Below are 19,349 nucleotides of genomic sequence, written 5' to 3' on the forward strand. Positions count from 1 at the left end.
CCCTCATGTGCTTGAGCTATAACGGCCAGCAGGCATCCCACCTGTTCCCCCATCTCATAGTGTTTTTGATTTTGAAAAAATCTGCTATTTTCTGATTTAGTTAAAGATAAAGTTTTATAGATTTTCTGGGCCTCCTGCCATGCTAAACGATTTTCTTCTGTGGGATCCGTGATATAATCCTGTTATGCTTGAGTCACCATTTGCAGTACTTCCTCCTTTTGCCTCCTAGTCGAACTCTTAATTTTATAAATCTCTTTATTCATTACTATATATAAGCCTTCATAGTGTCTCAAACTACTAATGCCCTGCACAAACGATCGGTTTTTCTGTCTGAATAAACTCTGAAGTTTTTTCCGACAGAGATTTCCAAAGGAATTCTGCTGAAACTGTCTTGCATACAAACGATCACACCAAAGTCTGACCGCCAAGAATGCGTTGATGCACAACACGTACAACGGGACTAGAAAAAGGAAGTTCAATAGCCACTGCACTACCTTTTGGGCTCCTTCTGCTAATCTTGTGTTAGTAGAAATTTGGTTGGAGACAAGCTTTTCAGACTCCTGCTTTTTCAGATCGTTTTACTGCCATTCAGTTTGTGCTTGTGGGTTTTTATCTGGTTATCAGTGCATGTGGTCAGTTCATATCTATTTTTCAGTGCGTTCTTGCCCACTCGTTGCTGATTTTGAGCTCTCTTGTCAGAGGCCTTGCTGTCCTTTAGTGCATTCTGTTAAGTTCGTTCTGACCAGCTGACCGTTTTGAAACCATGTTGCGGGTATGTACTCATCATAGAGTTTGTGCTGTGTGGGGGCTTGGTGTTGGGGTTTATAATTTGACCCAAGTCTAGTCCATGAACAGGGTGGGGAGGAGTTCATGGACCAAGAATTGGTTACTCCACCAATTCTTGCACATGCCTTTGCTTCGTGAGATCCAGGAGAATAATCCTGATGATTTCAGGAATTTTCTCAGGATGACAGACCCCATTTTTCACCATCTGTTGGCTTTGCTCACCCCTTATATTATGAAGCAGAACACCTGCATGTGGCAAACCATCACTCTGGAGCAGAGGCTAGTCGCCACCTTGCGGTACTTGGAACTGGGAGAAGTCTACAGGACCTCAAGTTCTCTACAGACATCTTCCCCCAGGCTCTGGGGATCATTATTCCAGAGACCTGTTCTGCCATCATTCAGGTCCTGCAGAAGGACTATATTAGGGTAAGTTTTATCCTTTAACAGCACATTATATGTATTTAATGTTTGCTAATGTATTGTATTTATTTCCTTGTTCCCTGATTACCATGATTGTAATATGCTGTGAATGTCCCCTTTATCCTCATGCATGCTGGAAGCTTTTAATGCTCCTTTTTTGGCCTTCATGCATATTTGCCTTCACTAACCTCCCCAGCATGCTATCCTGGACCCATATACACCTATAGCCTTGTCACTTAACAATGTATTTTGTCAGCTCCATTGTAGTGCTTTACCCAAAACACCCCCTAAATGTGTACAAATGTTATGTGTGTCCTTAAATTCAGGCAGAGTGCTGGAGGCTTTTTTTTGGCTCTCAAAGTCACCTCAACCCCCCCCCCCCCTAAAATGTTTACAATGGGCCATCAGAGGGGGGAGGAATATGATAAGTGGACCTTAGATTTTTAACTGGAAATGCTCCTTAAAAAAAGTTATACTGATGTCGGCCAAGAATGTATTTTTTTAACCACTTGACCACTGTGCACTTAACTCCCCTTAATAACCAGACCAATTTTCAGCTTTCAGTGCTCTCGCATTTTGAATGACAATTACTCAGTCATGCAACACTGTACCTATTTGAAATTTTTGTCCTTTTTTTCACACAAATAGAGCCACTACATATATTTGGTATAAATAACCCAAATCGTGTATATTATTTGGTCTTTGTGAAAGTTATAGAGTCCACAAGCTATGGTGCCAATCTCTGAAAATTCAACCCACCTGAAGTACTGACGGCCTATATCATTTCTTGAGACCCTAACAAGCCAGAAAAGTACAAATACCCCCCAAATGACCCCTTTTTGTAAAGTAGACATTCCAAGGTATTTAGTAAGATGCATGGTGAATTTTTTTAAGTTGCAATTTTTTCCCACAATTCTTTGCAACATCAAGATTTTCTTTTCTTTTCCTTTTTTTTCACAAAATTGTTATATTAGCAGGTTATTTCTCAAACACAGCATACGCATAGCACAAATTACACCCCAAAACACATTCTATTACTCCTCCTGAGTATGGTGATACCACATAGGTGAGACTTTTACACAGCATGGTCACATACAGAGGCCCAACATGCAGCGCCATCAGGCATTTTTGGAGCATAAATTACACATATAATTTCTTGACTACCTCTTACAATTTTGAAGGCCCTGGAGTAGCAGGACAATGGAAACGCCCTAAAAATGACCCCATTTTGGAAAAAAAACAACCCAATGTATAATCTGTGAGGCATATCAAGTCTTTTGAACATGTCATTTTTTCACACGTTTTTGGAAAATGTGTAAAGAAAATGAAAACACGGGGGGCGTGGCTTGATGGTGGAGAGATCGGCCGCATAGTCTCACAGCTCCGGCTACCAACTACCATCCTTCCCTTATCCTGAGTCCTATTTCCTCGCCAGTGGCACCAATCTGTCCCCCACAGCTGTGGGCATCTAGCAGGCTGGCTGACATGGTGAAATACGGGCCGCCTTGGCCCCCATCCACGGCCAAACAACTAGCGTGATTCCGGACACAAGAGACACATGCGGAGCACACAGACACGCTGCAGGCCTCCTCCTCTGCAGATCAGAGTACAGCTAAAGGGGTGAGTGCTTCAATTCCAGCCATCTTCCACACATAAACAGACCCTTTGCTGTCACCAAACCCACAGCATGTTAATGAGAGCATACAGGCTGAGGATTCCTCCCCTGCTGAGCCTACACTGTCTACCATTTTGCTGGCTATTCAAGACTGTAAGGCCTCCCTCTCCACACAGATAGCCTCTATCCGCATGCACTTTTCCCAATTAAAACAAGATGTCCAGAACCTCTGGGACAGAACCAAAGATGCAGAGGAACGCATTAGTACTCTGGGGGACACTGTAAATCCCCTGACAGTTAACCTGCAAAATACTACCAGTGAGATGGCAGCACGCCGCGCAAAAATCGACGATTTGGAAAATAGTTCTCGCAGGAACAATCTTAGATTTGTTGGGTTCCCAGAGCGATCGGAGGGCCCTCAACCTGAAAAATTCCTTGCTACGAGACATTTTTGGGTCGGATGCGCCCTCCTTCTCCCATGTTATAGAACGAGCACACCGTACACCCCCTCGCCCCCCTCCTGAGGGAGCCCCGCCACGCTCTATTATTGCACGCATTCTCAACTTTCAGGATAAAGTCACTATTCTGCGTCTTGCACATGAAAAAGGCCCGCTTAAGTACAACGGTACCACTATATCTGTCTATACTGACTTTTCTGCTGAAGTTTAACGCCAGCGCATCTCCTTCTCAGCAGTAAAAACCCATCTGCATACAGAAGGCCTGTCCTATGCAATGCTCTTTCCTGCCAAACTGCGCATTATTCATGATGGTAAGGCTCATTTCTATACCAGCCCTAAGGAAGCCATGGCATGGCTGAATGACCACTATGGTACTGCCCACAGGCAGAGAGCTGACAATGCCACTGAACCAAGGATTCACCTAATTACTGCCTTGTTACTGGACCTCCTGTGCATCCCTGAGTGTTTCCTGCACCTCTGTGGTAATCTACAATGTTTGATGTTTTTTGTTTTTTTTGTTTTCTTCTACCACTTTATCCCCTTGGCTGGACTGCACTCTTAGCTTGGATAACAGATTATTGTGACTTTCCTATTTACCCCTCCAGGTTTCCTCCCTTTTATGAACATTATTTCATCTGCATAACTTGCCATCCTGAATTATCTGGAGGGGAGACCACCAGATCCTGAACTCTCCCCTAAGGCTAACAAGGCTATACATCCTCCAACAGGACATGCTTTGTCCCCCTAAAACACATTGGTTGGGAGCCCCCCCACCTGACTCCACTTTACCCCCACACCAGGTAGTGGCATGGCCACAGGACAGTTTTTTTCTTTTTTGACCCCCACCAAGGTACGGTCAGGATGGTCTGTTAGTTTGGTATCCAAGGCTCGCTGTGTTTGGGATGGTCGAGCGGGGAGGGAGGCTAAGGTTTTATGGGGTTTTGTTGATGGTTTTTCTTTCCCCTTTCTCCCAGTGTTTTTTCCCCACCCTCTTTTTTTTAACCTCCACAATCCCCCCTCCCCAATTGGGAAATTTTATTTTTTCAGTTGGTCGACTTTGGCCCACACCTTCCTGATAGCAGATCCATGCTTCATGGGACACAGCCTTTCTGGTCATTTATGTACTGGTTTTCATGTTTATCTGTGCTTGTTTACTACTGTATAATTTGTTATGGAGCAGCCTCTCAGGAGCCACGGCAAAAACCAACCCGTCCTTCCTGGTCTGGGTCAGACCAGGAAGGACGGGTTGGTTTTTGCTGTGGCGTGTGTCCGGCCGGCGCACGCTTCTGTTTTGAGCCTGCTTTTAAATTCTTTTATGTAAGTGTATACGTTCGTTATTTGCAAATTAAAATCATTGGTTTTACACTATCTGGAGCCTATGTTTTTCCCTATGTGATACTTCGTTGAGTTGAGAGTGACATATGAAGTAACAGCCATAGCCCCACTGTGTGAAAAGTCTGGGATCGCTTGAAGGGGAACAGCTACCTGGATATCCATTTGATTATATTTTGCCTGTGGTGACTCTCTGTAACGGGGGGTCGCTTGGAGCTGGTAAGGAGCCAATTCATTTTTTTGGTGATGGGAAAAGCACATTACACTCCTGGAGAGGATATTTAATTTGTTCACTTCAAATCCAGCTATTCATATGAGGATTTTTCACCGGTGTTTATTATATGGACACTTTGCAGCAATATTTTGTTATATAATCATATGGACATTATATAGAGTTGATCATTTTTAGTAATTTATTTCATGAACTTTTTAAGTTTTGGGGTATGTTTTTATTTTTAGGGGTATATACATATAGGTTTACATAATCTTTGTTGTTTTTGGGTTGTTCACATTATTGACACGCAATTGTGTTTTATTCTATATCAATTTTGTACATTTTTGTATATATAATTGTATGCACTATTCTTTGAGGTGGTTTTAGAGATATTAAGGTCTATATTGTGGGTTTAGCACGTACATATATCTCATTCACTTTGGGAATTTGAGGTTAGCGCAGTTCTTCTTTTTTTCTCTTCTGTTTATTTGTGTATTTTTGGTATACACCTGAATTGCAGCTTCCGGCCAGTAATGTTTCCATTCTGTAGCGCAGTTTTTTTTCTCCCTTTCTTTTCCTCCTTTAGGTACCTTGGGATGTTGGTGCAGACCCCCTTATCCCTATATACCACTAACAACTTGGATCCCCTCCTGGCCCGCTTTCAGAAGCAGACCAGGCAGTGGATGGACCTGCCACTAGACCTTATGGGACCTTATGGGAAGGGCCAATGTACTCAAAATTATATACTTACCGAGACTTCTATACATCCTTGCTAACTCTCCATGCAGAATACCAAAATCTATTTTTAATCGAAATAGATACAACATGCACAACTTTCCTGTGGAAGGGTGGTTCCCCCAAAGTGGCACTTGAGACACTCTGGCTGCCAGCACACCTGGCAAGCCTGGCATTTCCTAATTTTTTCCTGTATTATCTGGCTTCTCAGCTGGTGCACATCCCCATCCAATGCCTGCACCTCCACAGAAGGGGCCATTGCATCTTCCCTGGAAACCTTATATAATATCATTTATAGAGGCCAAATCCCTGACCGCCCGTTACCTCTATGCTTAACACCTCTCTTTCATTATTCCGCTATATTGTTACAAAGATAACCAAAAATACTTGGCTAAAGTCTCCAAACAACCCCCTGTGGTTCAACCCTAATCTTCAGGAATTGTTTTCCCTCCCAGACCCCAATCGATGGTACTCCAAGGGGGTTAAATATCTATGCCACCTGTACAATGCCCAGGGTTTTAAAACCTTCTACCAGCTACGCTAAGACTTTGACTTACCAAGATCGTACCTATTCTACTACTACCAGCTCAGGCATACGATCCACGCACAGTTTGGCTCCCTAGCTGACCCCACTGACTTGCCCCCATTGAAAAAACTACTCAAACACCCAGACCCCACTAAATTAGTTTCCATCTACTATGCAGCCTTAATGTCTGACTTCAACCCCAGGTTTCATAAGGCACAAGCGAAATGGACATCTCTGGACAGGTCTTTGATGGTCAGAATTCAGTGATACATATAAAACTTCTGTTATTGCCTCCAGGGACTGCATCATTCAGATTAAGATCTTTCATCAGACCCAGACTGCACAAGAAGGGTCTCTTGCCCTCAGCTGCCTGTTTTTGTGGCTGTGGCCAGGAGGCTGACTTTCTACATTGCTTTTGGGCATGCCCAAAGGTCCAGGATTTCTGGAAAGAAGTGGGTGCTTTCATCTCACTGGCGTTGGGTCTCCCAAATGTACTCCACCCCAAGAATTGCCTTTTAGGCGTCTTTGGTGATTTACCCATATCGTCCCATGCCAAGAGACTGCTACGCATACTCCACTTTTATGCCAAAAAACTATTCTAATGTCCTGGAAGGGTGCACAGACCCCTTTGAAATCCTTCTGGATAAAACTTATTAATGACTCTATCCCACTTTATAAACTGATTTTTGAACTCAGAAAAAGGAACACAACCTTTCACAAAATTTGGGGTAGATGGTTGGCTAGCCCACTAACCCTATCCCAGCGCTGATTATACCATCCTCAGTTGTCCATTGATGTGCTGTGCCCCAAAGATTTCTAATAATTGGTTACATACTTGCACTTTATATCATTATGCCTATGTTGAATCTTTTGCACTGATATCTGTGTAATTTCCTATGTTTGAATATACTGCCTAAAGTTGTATACCCTCTGTACGACCAGACTGTCTGGCACTATTGCTGTTTTTTGTTGTTTTTTTGTTGTTGTTTGTGTTTTTCTGTTTGGTGGTTTGTCTAAAACCTAATAAAAATAACTTAAAAAAAAAAGAAAATGAAAACACATTTTATTTTTACACAATGTTGTCCATTTACACAATATTTCTAACACATAACATGTACATGGAAAAAATTACACCCCCAGAATAGATTCTCCTACTCCTGAGTATGGCGATACCACATGTGTGAGACTTTTCCACAGCGTGGTCACATACAGAGGGCCAACATGCAGGGAGCACCGTCAGGTGTTCTAGGGACTTAAGTTTCAAATCTAATTTGACTATCTATTACACTTTTGTGAGGCACTGTAGTGGCATGGATGTGGCATGGATGAGCATGAATGGGGATAGATGAGCATTAATGGGGATGGATGAGCCATGGATGGGGATGGCTGAGCATGAATGAGTATGGCCGGGTACAGCTGAGTATGGATGGGTACGGCTGAGTATGGATGGGTATAGATGGGATGGCTGGGTATGGCTGAGTATGGCTGGGTATGACTGAGTATGATTGAGTATGGCTGGGTATGGCTGAGTATGGCTGGGTGTGGCTGAGTACGGCTGAGTATGGCTGGGCATGGCTGAGTATGGCTGGGTACGGCTGGGTACGGCTGAGTATGGATGGGTATGGCTAATTATGGATGGGGGTGGATGGGATGGCTGAGCATGGATAGATGGATGAGTATTGCTGAGGATAGATGGATGGATGAGTATTGCTGAGGATGGATGGATGGGTATGCAGAGTATGGATGGATGGATGGGTATGCAGAATATGGATGGATGTGTATGCAGAGTGTGGATGGGTATGCAGAGTATGGCTGGGTATGCAGAGTATGGATGGTTATGGCTGGGTATGCAGAGTATGGCTGGGTATGCAGAGTATGGCTGGGTGAGCATGGGTGGATGGATGGATCTGTCACTAAGCAGCACTGTGGGCACTACACATGCAGCCCACAGCGCGGCTGCCACCGATCTCTCCCGTCTCCGCTCACACTGGACGGAGAGGGGAGGGAGGAACCAGAAATCACACTGGTTTGTTTACACGTGATGTGTGATGTGTGATGTGTCAAATCATGGAGCGATCACGTGGTAAACGGCCGTGATCAGCGGCCGTTCACCGTGATCCATGATGCGTCGGGTCCTGTGGACCTGGCGGTCACGGAAGTTCTCAGGTGCGTGCCCCAGGGAGCATGTGAGAGCAGAATTCTGGAAGGACGTCAATGTATGTCCTCCCAGATTTAACAAACTGCCCTGTAGCCATCATTTGGCTATGAGATGGTTATTAGGAGGAGTCTTTGCCCAGATAGAGGAGTCTTTGCCCAGATGTAGTTTTACCAATGTCTCCAGACTGGTAGCCTGGCATTGCCACCTGATGGGGACAACGTGGAAGGACTCCCGTTCGTCTTTCTTGCTGATGAGGCATTTGGTCTAGGCGAGCACCTGATGAGGTCATTCCCCCAAAGGACCCTCATCCTGGAGAGGAGGGTTTTTAACTACCGGCTGGCCAGACTGAGAAGAGTCATTGAGAAAACCTTCAGGATAATGGCCAGCCAGTTCCGCCTGTTTCTGACAGCAATCCCTATGGCGGACTACAAAATCAACCATATCTGCATATTGCACATTTTTTTAAGGAAAAATGACCAAAATTATATTGCCTCAGTTGGGCCTGAGGCTGGACTTCCTGTTAATCCCCTGACGGGCCTGGATACTGGCTGCAGTGGCTTAGCACCCGTGAAGTTCGCTATAAATATGTAAATTATTTTATGGGTAGGGGGGCCATTGCTATGCCAGATGCCAATGTCTAAAAAAATTTAATATAAAAAACAATATCTGTTAAAATATAGAATTTTCTTTATTGATTGTGTTTGTTTTTGGCTGTCTCCTAGGCTCTTCTAGAGCACTTGTAGTGCCAAGTGGATTTTCCTTTAGTAAATAAGCCCCATTGTCACTGTAAACACAAAATTACTTCAAAAACTGGTATTGACCATTGAAAGAAGAAGCCATACATTGATGATGAGCAAAGTTTATACTCTGTGCACATTCAGGCATGTGTGTTATAACATTTTTGTGTAAAAAAAATTATTTATTTATTTATTTATTTGTTTTCTATTTTTATTTATTTTTTGTTCAAAATAGGTTTAATAACATAATGTACAAAACTCTGGAACTTACAAAGTTAAATGTAGAAAACCAGAAGGCAATATCAGACATTATAGTATGTACATGTCTGGATATTGCATTCATCAGATGGGCTCACCTCTGTAAAAACCAAATTTTGAAGATGCACACAATTTGGGAGTCAAAATAGGTATTTACCTCCTGATCCCATGCCTAATGTCAACATGTGCTATCTGCCATCATGGGGGGTCAATGGACGTGTTTTGGGAGTGCAACCCCTTCTTCTTACCTACTAAATTTGGGAGGAAGGGGTTGCACCCACAAAACGCGTACATTGAAAAATCCTGATGGCAGATAGCACATGTTGACACACTGTGTGTATCTTCAAAATTTGGCTTTTACTAATTACAAAAAATAGTGTTTTTAGAACAGCAATTCTTAAAATAGTTGCATTTTGAAGATCTTTTAAATTCTCCCCAACACATCAATCATGTTCTTCATTTGTTGTTCAAGAAAATTTTGTTTGTTTTTTATGTCGATTTCACGATTCCATGTCATGATGTCCTGGATTAGGAGTTGTGAATTTCTGAGCTTGCTCTTCCACAACCAGCAAATCACCTAAGGCTCGGTTCACACAGGGGCGACTCAGATCCGACTTCAGGTCGCCCCTAGTCTCCTCAGGTCGGACAACATTTAAAAATCAATGTAAGTGAATGAGAGCCGTCTTAATGCACGCTACTGAAGTTGTTCCGACTTCAAAAGAAGTTCCTGTACTACTTCAATCCGACTTGTAGGTGACTTGTACCCATTGATTTCAATGGAGGTCGCCTCCAAGTCGGATCTCTGAAGGGAGCTTGGAAGGCGGCGGCGATGGCGACAGAAGACCGGGTCACCGCCTGTAAAAGAGCTATAAGAAGGCGCGGTGGCCCGGCAGAAGAACCGAAGAGGGGGACAAGACCCCCGAAGTCGGAAGAAGAGGGCGGCGGCGAGGAAGAAAGCCGGGCTCCTCCGCTAGCAAAAGAGCTAGAAGAAGATAGCGGAGGAGTCCGGCGAGAAGACCCCCGAAGACGGAAGACCCCCGGAGCTGTGCAATAAACTATTTTATCTTGTGTGTTGTGTTTTTTTTTGTACTTTATTTTACAGGTGAATGGGTAGGGGTACATTGTACCCCATACTCATTCACATAGGGTGGGGGGGCAGTATTCGGGGGCCCCCTTATTAAAGGGGGCTCCCGGATTCCGATAAGCCCCCTGCCCGCAGACCCCGACAACCAACGGCCAGGGTTGTCGGGAAGAGGCCCTTGTCCTCATCAACATGGGGACAAGGTGCTTTGGGGTAGGGGGGCCGCATGCCCCCCTCCCCCAAGGCACCCTCCCATGTTGAGGGCACGCGGCCTGGTACGGCTCAGAAGGGGGGGGGCGCCCGCTCGTCCCCACCCCCTTTCCTGGCCGGCCGGGTAGCGTGCTCGGATAAGGGTCTGGTGTGGATCTGGGGGGACCCCCACGCCGTTTTTTCAGCGTAGGGGGTTCCCCTTGGAATCCATACCAGACCTAAGGGCCTGGTATGCTCTCGGAGGGGGAACCCACGCCAATTTTTTTTCATTTTTCTCATTGGCCACGGCAAAAGTCGCCTGGCCTGGGGCGACTTGTAAGTCGCCCCAGGTCGTGTCTAAAAGTCGTGTTCAAGTTGTCTCCAAGTTGCCTCACAAAGTCGTCCTGAAGTCGTGTCGCCCCTGTGTGAACCGAGTCTTAACATTTTAGGAAAAACATGTAATATAAATATGCAGGCATACATATATTACCTGAAGCTGGGGTGTCAGACACTCACTTGTTGTGGTGACAAGTTCACCCACTTCCTCCACTTCTCCTTCCTCCAGATCCTCGGGTGTATTGTTCTTGGGAGCTTCCCTTCTTTGTCAGGTGGGGGGTTCCTGGTGTCCTCTGTTGAGTGGTGTCCTTCAAGTCTTTGGTCCCCTATGAGAATGAAACAAAAGGTATACTTTAGCACACAGATATTTAGGCATGACCAAATGCATTTAATCTGTATCTGCCCAAAACAACGTATTTAATGAGCAAACAATGTTTACTCTGACCGATTACTGTGCCCACTAACCTAAAACTTGCCATTTTAAAATGTCCTATAGTAAAGAAAATCACATGGTGCAGCATGCAAGTAATAATAAAGAATCGGAACACATGACAACTACTTACATTTTCTAAGCACTTTGTTGATCCTTCTATACTGATCCAGTTCCCTCAGTTTCAGGTCTGACCAGCGTTTCCTTATTTGCTCCTTTGATCGTCATACCCCAAAATTTGTGTGCAGACTCTTCACAACTTTTGTCATGAGTTTGTCCTTTCTCACATTCGGGTTGGTGTACGGTCCATTCTTGCAATCATAGAGGTTCCTCCTCAAGATGTCCACCATCTCCACCATCTCAAGAAAGGTCATATTTGCAGCTTTAAATCTTCGCCTCCGGGATTGGGACATTTCGGCTTCCGGGCTTTCCTCCTACTCGTTACTCCAATTATCACACACCTGCTGTGTCTCCGCCATGTCGTTCCTACTGCGTTCCGAAGAGAAGGGGCAGGGAATAGAGTAGAAAGGATGTCAGGGATGGGCGACGCATGCGCAGTGTATATAAAGTAACACGAATGTGTCATACGTACATTCAGTGTGCTGAGGAAGGAGGACGAACGTTCTAAAAAAAGGTAAAATGTTTTGCTTAGGTAAGGTAAAAGGTATAAGGTAAAAGGTAGAATGCTTTGTTACATCAGTGACCTATACTGCTTCAAGATTGAGGCCTATATTGGGATAAGATTATTAGAATTTAGGCTGACATTAGTGTTTTTGTCTTATGTATTTTCTTACAGAAAATATGAATCACTTTAAGGACCCAGAATTTATGGGCAGTTTCATTGACAAGCAGTGATGGACGAACTTCCGATGGGACAATTCGCGAACGCGGACCGCGAACGCGGCCGATAGTTCGTGAACCGTAACGTTCGCGGCGGGCCCCATTGACTTCAATGGGAGGCGAACTTTGCGAACCTACAGGTCAAATTTGCAGCCACAAAATAATTACTAGCTGTGCAAACATGGTCCCACCACATGGCCAATGACATAACACATGTATGAGGTGAATCTGGGATTGACAACTACAAGCATTCTTTTTTTATATGTGAAATTGTTGTGACAATTCAGGACTGTGGAGCGCATGAAGGCAATGGAGGAGAGGGAAGGTCAGGGTAGGCAAAGAAGAGGGTGCAGGAGATGATCACCAGCAGCGTGACATACAGCAATGACACCTGCACCGTGATAGAGTGATCTGACACCAGCACCGTGATAGAGAGCACTGACATCAGCAGCGTGACATACAGCAATGACACCTGCACCGTGATAGAGTGATCTGACACCAGCACCGTGATAGAGAGCACTGACATCAGCAGCGTGACATACAGCAATGACACCTGCACCGTGATAGAGTGATCTGACACCAGCACCGTGATAGAGAGCACTGACATCAGCAGCGTGACATACAGCAATGACACCTGCACCGTGATAGAGTGATCTGACACCAGCACCGTGATAGAGAGCACTGACATCAGCAGCGTGACATAAAGCACTGACACCAGCACCGTGATATACAGCACTGACACCTGCACCGTAAGCAGCCCCAGGAGGAAGTCAGCACAGCACATGGATGGTGGGAGCCCCTCATAATGAGCATAGCGCAGGGATGGTGGGAGCCCCTCATAATATGCACAGCAGAGGTACATCCCCAGGAGGAAGTCAGCACAGCACAGGGATGGTGGGAGCCCCTTATAATAAGCAGCCCCAGGAGGAAGTCAGCACAGCACAGGGATGGTGGGAGCCCCTCATAATAAGCAGCCCCAGTAGAAATATGACACCGCTCAACCTCTTCAAACAGGAGGGTACGGGCATATAGTACGGTGTGCTTTTTTTGGACAAGGAAGTGAGCCAAATGAAGAAAGAAGGTCTGTGTGCTCGATTAAAAAAATAGTTTCTAGACATATACATGGTCTACTGGTCACATGTGTTGAATTCCTCCGAGATCCATGCCTCATTCATGTTTAGAAATGTGAGGTAGTTAACACTGTCGTGAGCTAGGCGAGTACGCTTATCGGTCACGATCCCCTCTGCTGCGCTGAACGTCCTTTCGGACAGGACACTGGACGAGGGGCAAGCCAACAGTTCGATTGCAAATTGGGCAAGCTCTGGTCAGAGGTCAAGCCTGCCCACCCAGTAGTCCAGGGGTTCATCACTCCTCAGAGCGTCCACATCGGCCGTTAACCCGATGTAGTCGGACACCTGACGGTCTAGGCGTTCCCTGATGCTGGATCCGGATGACACCTGTAGATGGGTCGGCTGAAAGAATGACCTCATATCAGAAGTCACCAACACATCTTCAAACCGGCCTCTTCTTGCAGGCGCTGTTGAATTGGTACCCGCAACTCCTTCTCTGGGAGTGGGAATTGCTCCTCTGCCAGCGCACGCAAAAGCAGAATGCAACATTTCTCGAAGCAAGGCCTGGAAGTGCTCCATTCTGACAGCCCTCTGTGACGGCGGTAACATTTCTGCCATTCTGTGTTTGTACCGGGGGTCTAAGTACGTTGCCACCCAGTACTGGTCCTTGACCCCTATGCTTTTTATACTGGGGTCCCTATTAAAACACTGGAGCATGAAGGCCCCCATTTGCACTAAACTGGAAGCGGTGTGGTGGCCTGGCTCCTACTCATCATCCAGGATAATGTCGTCTTCTTCATTCTCCTCTCCCCATCCACGCACAACAACAGGGATCCCAGAAAAGTTTTAAGCATGCTCTTCTTGCTCCTACTCATCTGCCCCGGCACCATCCTCCTCTGACTCCTCTTCAGACTCCTGTTGTTGACTTGTCTCAGATAGAGTAGCCCCCCCGGGAATTCATCCAGCATTGCGACTTCCTCATCTTCCCGCTCCTGCTGCTCCACAGCTTGATCAATGACACGACGCAATGCATGCTCCATAAAGAAGGCATAAGGTACCATGTCACTGATGGCGCCATGGATGCGACTGACCAGTTTGGTGATCTCCTCAAATGGCCGCAGATGTCTGCATGCGTCGCGCATGAGCAGCCACTGGCGTGGTGAAAAAAACCCCAGCTCCCCAGAACCTGTTCTGCCGCAGAGTTCATACAGGTAGACGTTAACTGCACGTTTCTGCTGGAGCAGCCTATCAAGCACATAGAAGGTTGAGTTCCATCACGTCGGGCAATCGCAAATAAGACGTCTGACCGGCAGATTGTGTCACCGCTGAATGTCAGCAAGGCGAGCCATGGGTGTGTAAGATCTTCTGAAATGGGCTGAGATTTTCCTTGCCTGCCGCAAGATGTCCTGGACTCCAGGGTATTTGACAATGAATCGCTGCACGACCAAGTTTAAGACGTGTGCCATGCATGGCACGTGCGTATTTTGCCCTGTTTCAATGCGCTAAGCAGATTGACACCGTTGTCACACACCACTTTACCAACTGTCAAATTGAGCGGTGTTAGCCACTGATCTGCCTGTGAACACAAAGCTGAAAGGAGTTCCGGGCCAGTGTAGCTCTTGGCTTCCAGGCACAACAGACGCAGCATGGCATGGCAACGTCTCACCTGGCATGTCGAATAGGTTCTGAGGAGCTTGGGCGGCGCAGCGGAAGAGACGCTAGCAGCGGAAAAGGAGGAGTCAGCCGAGGAGGAGAGGGAGGAGGATGGAGTGGGAGGAGGAGAAGAAGAGCCAGGCCGGCATGCAATCCGTGGCGGTAAAACCAAATCTACACGGGTGCCACGGGTTACATGCTTGACGGCCGTCAGAAGGTTCACCCAGTGGGCAGTAAAAGTGATATACCTTCCCTGCCCGTGTTTGCTAGACCACGTGTCTGTGGTCAGATATATCTTGGCACCGACACTGTGTTCCAGAGATACATTCAATTGCCACTGAACATGGCCATATAGCTCTGGGATGCCCTTCTGTGAGAAATACTTCCTTCCTGGGACCTTCCATTGTGGTGTTCCAATGGCCACAAATTTTCGAAAGGCCTCCGACTCCACCAGTTTATATGGCAGTAGTTGGCAGGCTATCAGTTCTGACAAGCCAGCCGTCAACCGTTGGGCAAGAGGGTTATCCGGCGTCATCATTTTTTTACGCTCGAACATTAGGCCCACGGAAGCCTGCCTTTTTGCGGAAAAACTAAAGCTTGGCGTAATGGAAGGTGGAGTGGAGGACAATTGTGAGGAGAGAGGAGAAGGAGAAGTAGAAGACGAGGCTGGACGGTGAGAGCCTGGAGTGTGGCTTTGTGTGTTCCGTTGCTCCCACTGGGCTCGGTGATGGCAGCTCATGTGCCTTCTTAAGGTGGTCATCCCTAGGTGAGTGTTGGGCTTACCGCGACTAATACACTGACTGCAAAGATTGCAGATGGCAACACTATTGTCAGCAGCGGACACGTTAAAAAAAGCCCACACTGCAGAGCCATGTGCCGGCGTCCTGGGAGCACCAGATGTGACCGTACATGGTCGATGACTCGCTCCTGATACATTAGCAGTCTGCTTTGTCCCTCCTGTGCAATGTAAGTTATTCCTGCTTCTCCTCCCTATCTGCTGGTCCATATCTCCCTCTGAACTCCCCTCCTCTTCCTCTCTTGTGGGCACCCATGTGACATCACTAGACACGTCATCATCGACGTCACCTTCCACACCGCTATAAGTAGAGATCTCGGAGTAGGCAGCAACACCGGGGACCAACCTCCTCCTTGGGCTGATCTGGGTACTGTCGTCAGACTGCTGAGTGGCGGTTGTTGCTACCTCCTCTTCCTGATCCAATACCAAGAGTGGCTGCGCATCAGAAATGTCTTGATATGGATCGGAAAATAATTCCTGTGACTCAAGCGGAAGGTATGTGGTGGTGGTGGTGTTGTTGGTGGTAGTGTCTTTGGGGGTGCACATAGCAGAGAGTGAAGAAGAGGGTGCAGATCGAGAGGATGAGGAGGGTGCAGAAGAGTAAGGCTGAGTGAGCCACTCAACCAAGTCTGGTGCGTCCTTTAAAGTAATTGAACGCACCTTCTGCAACTTCCCACTTTGGCTCAAGCCTGTTGCTCCTGCCCTACCCCTACCACCCCTGCAGAAGGGCCTGCCTCTTCCTCTGCCTGTAATTTTTTAAATGACCCTGTGACAAAACTCTCAGTCCCTATACTGATAAAGGACTACTGCAGCAGTAGGGCAGCAGTCAGCAGTAGTGCACCTCAACCCTTTGTATTGTGGACCTATACCAGTCCTTAAGGAATAGCAGACTGTACCTCACTCAACCCTATGTACTGTAGTACACTATACCTTACCAGTCCTTATAAGGACCTTTGTGGAACTAGTAGGTTGTGATTAGCAGACTGTACCTCAGTCCCTATACTGATAAAGGACTGCTGCAGAATAGGGCAGCAGTCAGCAGTAGTGCACCTCAACCCTATATATTGTGGACCTATACCAGTCCTTAAGGATTAGCAGACTGTACCTCACTCAACCCTATGTACTGTAGTACACTATACCTTACCAGTCCTTATAAGGACCTTTTGGAACTAGTAGGTTGTGATTAGCAGACTGTACCTCAGTCCCTATACTGATAAAGGACTGCTGCAGAATAGGGCAGCAGTCAGCAGTAGTGCACCTCAACCCTATATATTGTGGACCTATACCAGTCCTTAAGGAATAGCAGACTGTACCTCACTCAACCCTATATACTGTAGTACACTATACCTTACCAGTCCTTATAAGGACCTTTGTGGAACTAGTAGGTTGTGATTAGCAGACTGTACCTCAGTCCCTATACTGATAAAGGACTGCTGCAGAATAGGGCAGCAGTCAGCAGTAGTGCACCTCAACCCTATATATTGTGGACCTATACCAGTCCTTAAGGAATAGCAGACTGTACCTCACTCAACCCTATATACTGTAGTACACTATACCTTACCAGTCCTTATAAGGACCTTTGTGGAACTAGTAGGTTGTGATTAGCAGACTGTACCTCAGTCCCTATACTGATAAAGGACTGCTGCAGAATAGGGCAGCAGTCAGCAGTAGTGCACCTCAACCCTATATATTGTGGACCTATACCAGTCCTTAAGGATTAGCAGACTGTACCTCACTCAACCCTATGTACTGTAGTACACTATACCTTACCAGTCCTTATAAGGACCTTTTGGAACTAGTAGGTTGTGATTAGCAGACTGTACCTCAGTCCCTATACTGATAAAGGACTGCTGCAGAATAGGGCAGCAGTCAGCAGTAGTGCACCTCAACCCTATATATTGTGAACCTATACCAGTCCTTAAGGAATAGCAGACTGTACCTCACTCAACCCTATATACTGTAGTACACTATACCTTACCAGTCCTTATAAGGACCTTTGTGGAACTAGTAGGTTGTGATTAGCAGACTGTACCTCAGTCCCTATACTGATAAAGGACTGCTGCAGAATAGGGCAGCAGTCAGCAGTAGTGCACCTCAACCCTATATATTGTGGACCTATACCAGTCCTTAAGGATTAGCAGACTGTACCTCACTCAACCCTATGTACTGTAGTACACTATACCTTACCAGTCCTTATAAGGACCTTTTGCAACTAGTAGGTTGTGATTAGCAGACTGTACCTCAGTCCCTATATTCATAAAGGACTACTGCAGCAGAAGGGCAGCAGTCAAGTATAATATGCTTTCTATATTTGGAAGAAAGAATATTATACGTGTACAAGCCTATTACCATACCAGTCCTGAAAAGAACCTTTGTGGACCTAATAGTAACCGCTACTGATTAAACTGACTGTCCCTCACTGCCACACACAGCTTCCTGTCTGTCTCTATTTAAACTGACAAAACACAGGCTGCTGCAACAATAACTTGAATAGCACTCAAAACTATATCCTGTACTACTTTACCATACCAGTCCTGAAAAGGACTTTTGTGGACCTAATAGTAACAGCTAATCATTAAACTGTCTGTCCCTGCTGCACACAGTGTCCTGTCCCTCTCTCAGCACTGACAAAAGACAGGCTGCTGCAACAATGACTTGAATAGCAGTGCCTCAAACCTATATCCTGAACTACACCTATACCATACCAGTCCTTAAAAGAACTTTTGTGGACCTAATAGCTAGCGATTTGGGTCACTGCAGTCTCTCCCTGCTCCACACAGCAACCTCTCCCTATAGTGACATACAAAAGAATGTAAAATGGCCACCGGATCGGGTCTATTTATAAGTTAGGGGGAATGTCCAAGTGTCCATGTGCTGTAATGTCTCAATTGACTGCCCTGTACCACATGATGGATGTGTCATCATAGGTCAAAGTTACACAGTAAGCACGTAAGTCCGCCGGGCGAACAGCGGCAATAGTCCGCCGATTGGGCGGACCGCGAACAGCCGAAATTCACCGCAAACCGACCACCGGGCGAACTGTTCGGCCATCCCTATTGACAAGTACAGGGAGAGGAATTTGTTGGAGGTGAAACACAGCTTATATTATAATAAATAAGCCAGGAGGTCAATGCTGGAGAATTTGTGAAGACTCAGATCCCCGATGCAACCAATCATGTCCAGGAGTAGGGTCTGGAAATTGGCAGCCAGAAGGAGGCCATGCCCAGTTGCAGCCCTCAGAAGGGGTTGAGGGACTAGCTGACTGAGAACAACCACTTATATGAGCTCACCCATCCTCCTCCTCCTCCTGCCACAAGTCCACCACCAAAGGCACAGCCTCCAAAGAAGGCTGCAGGGAAAGATGCAGGGTAGGCTGCAGGGAAGCAGGGAGGGAAGGCTGCAGCAAAGAGAAGAAAGTGATGACCTGGGTTCAGTCTGGTCTGACAGAAGACGCAGGCTGGTGTAGTACCACAGCCTGGGGACAGATATGTCATCTGCTGCTGGTCCTAATCTTTGGGATTACTGGACCAGATTGTGCTCCAAATTATATGGACTCCTCGAGCTACCAATTTTCTTTTCCACAGACTTGATGTGTGCCCTGGGGGCCAAAAAGCTTCCCAAATTCCAAAAGTTGCTCCAGTGTTGCCTCCCTCATTTTTTGTTACCCAGAATAAATGGAGATTTTAATTTCTGAAATACTTGCTTATGTGTTTTT

The sequence above is a fragment of the Lithobates pipiens genome, unplaced genomic scaffold (genome assembly GCF_037356315.1).
Source record: "Lithobates pipiens isolate NorthernLeopardFrog02 unplaced genomic scaffold, aLitPip1_a1.2 Scaffold_13, whole genome shotgun sequence".
NCBI lineage: Eukaryota > Metazoa > Chordata > Amphibia > Anura > Ranidae > Lithobates > Lithobates pipiens.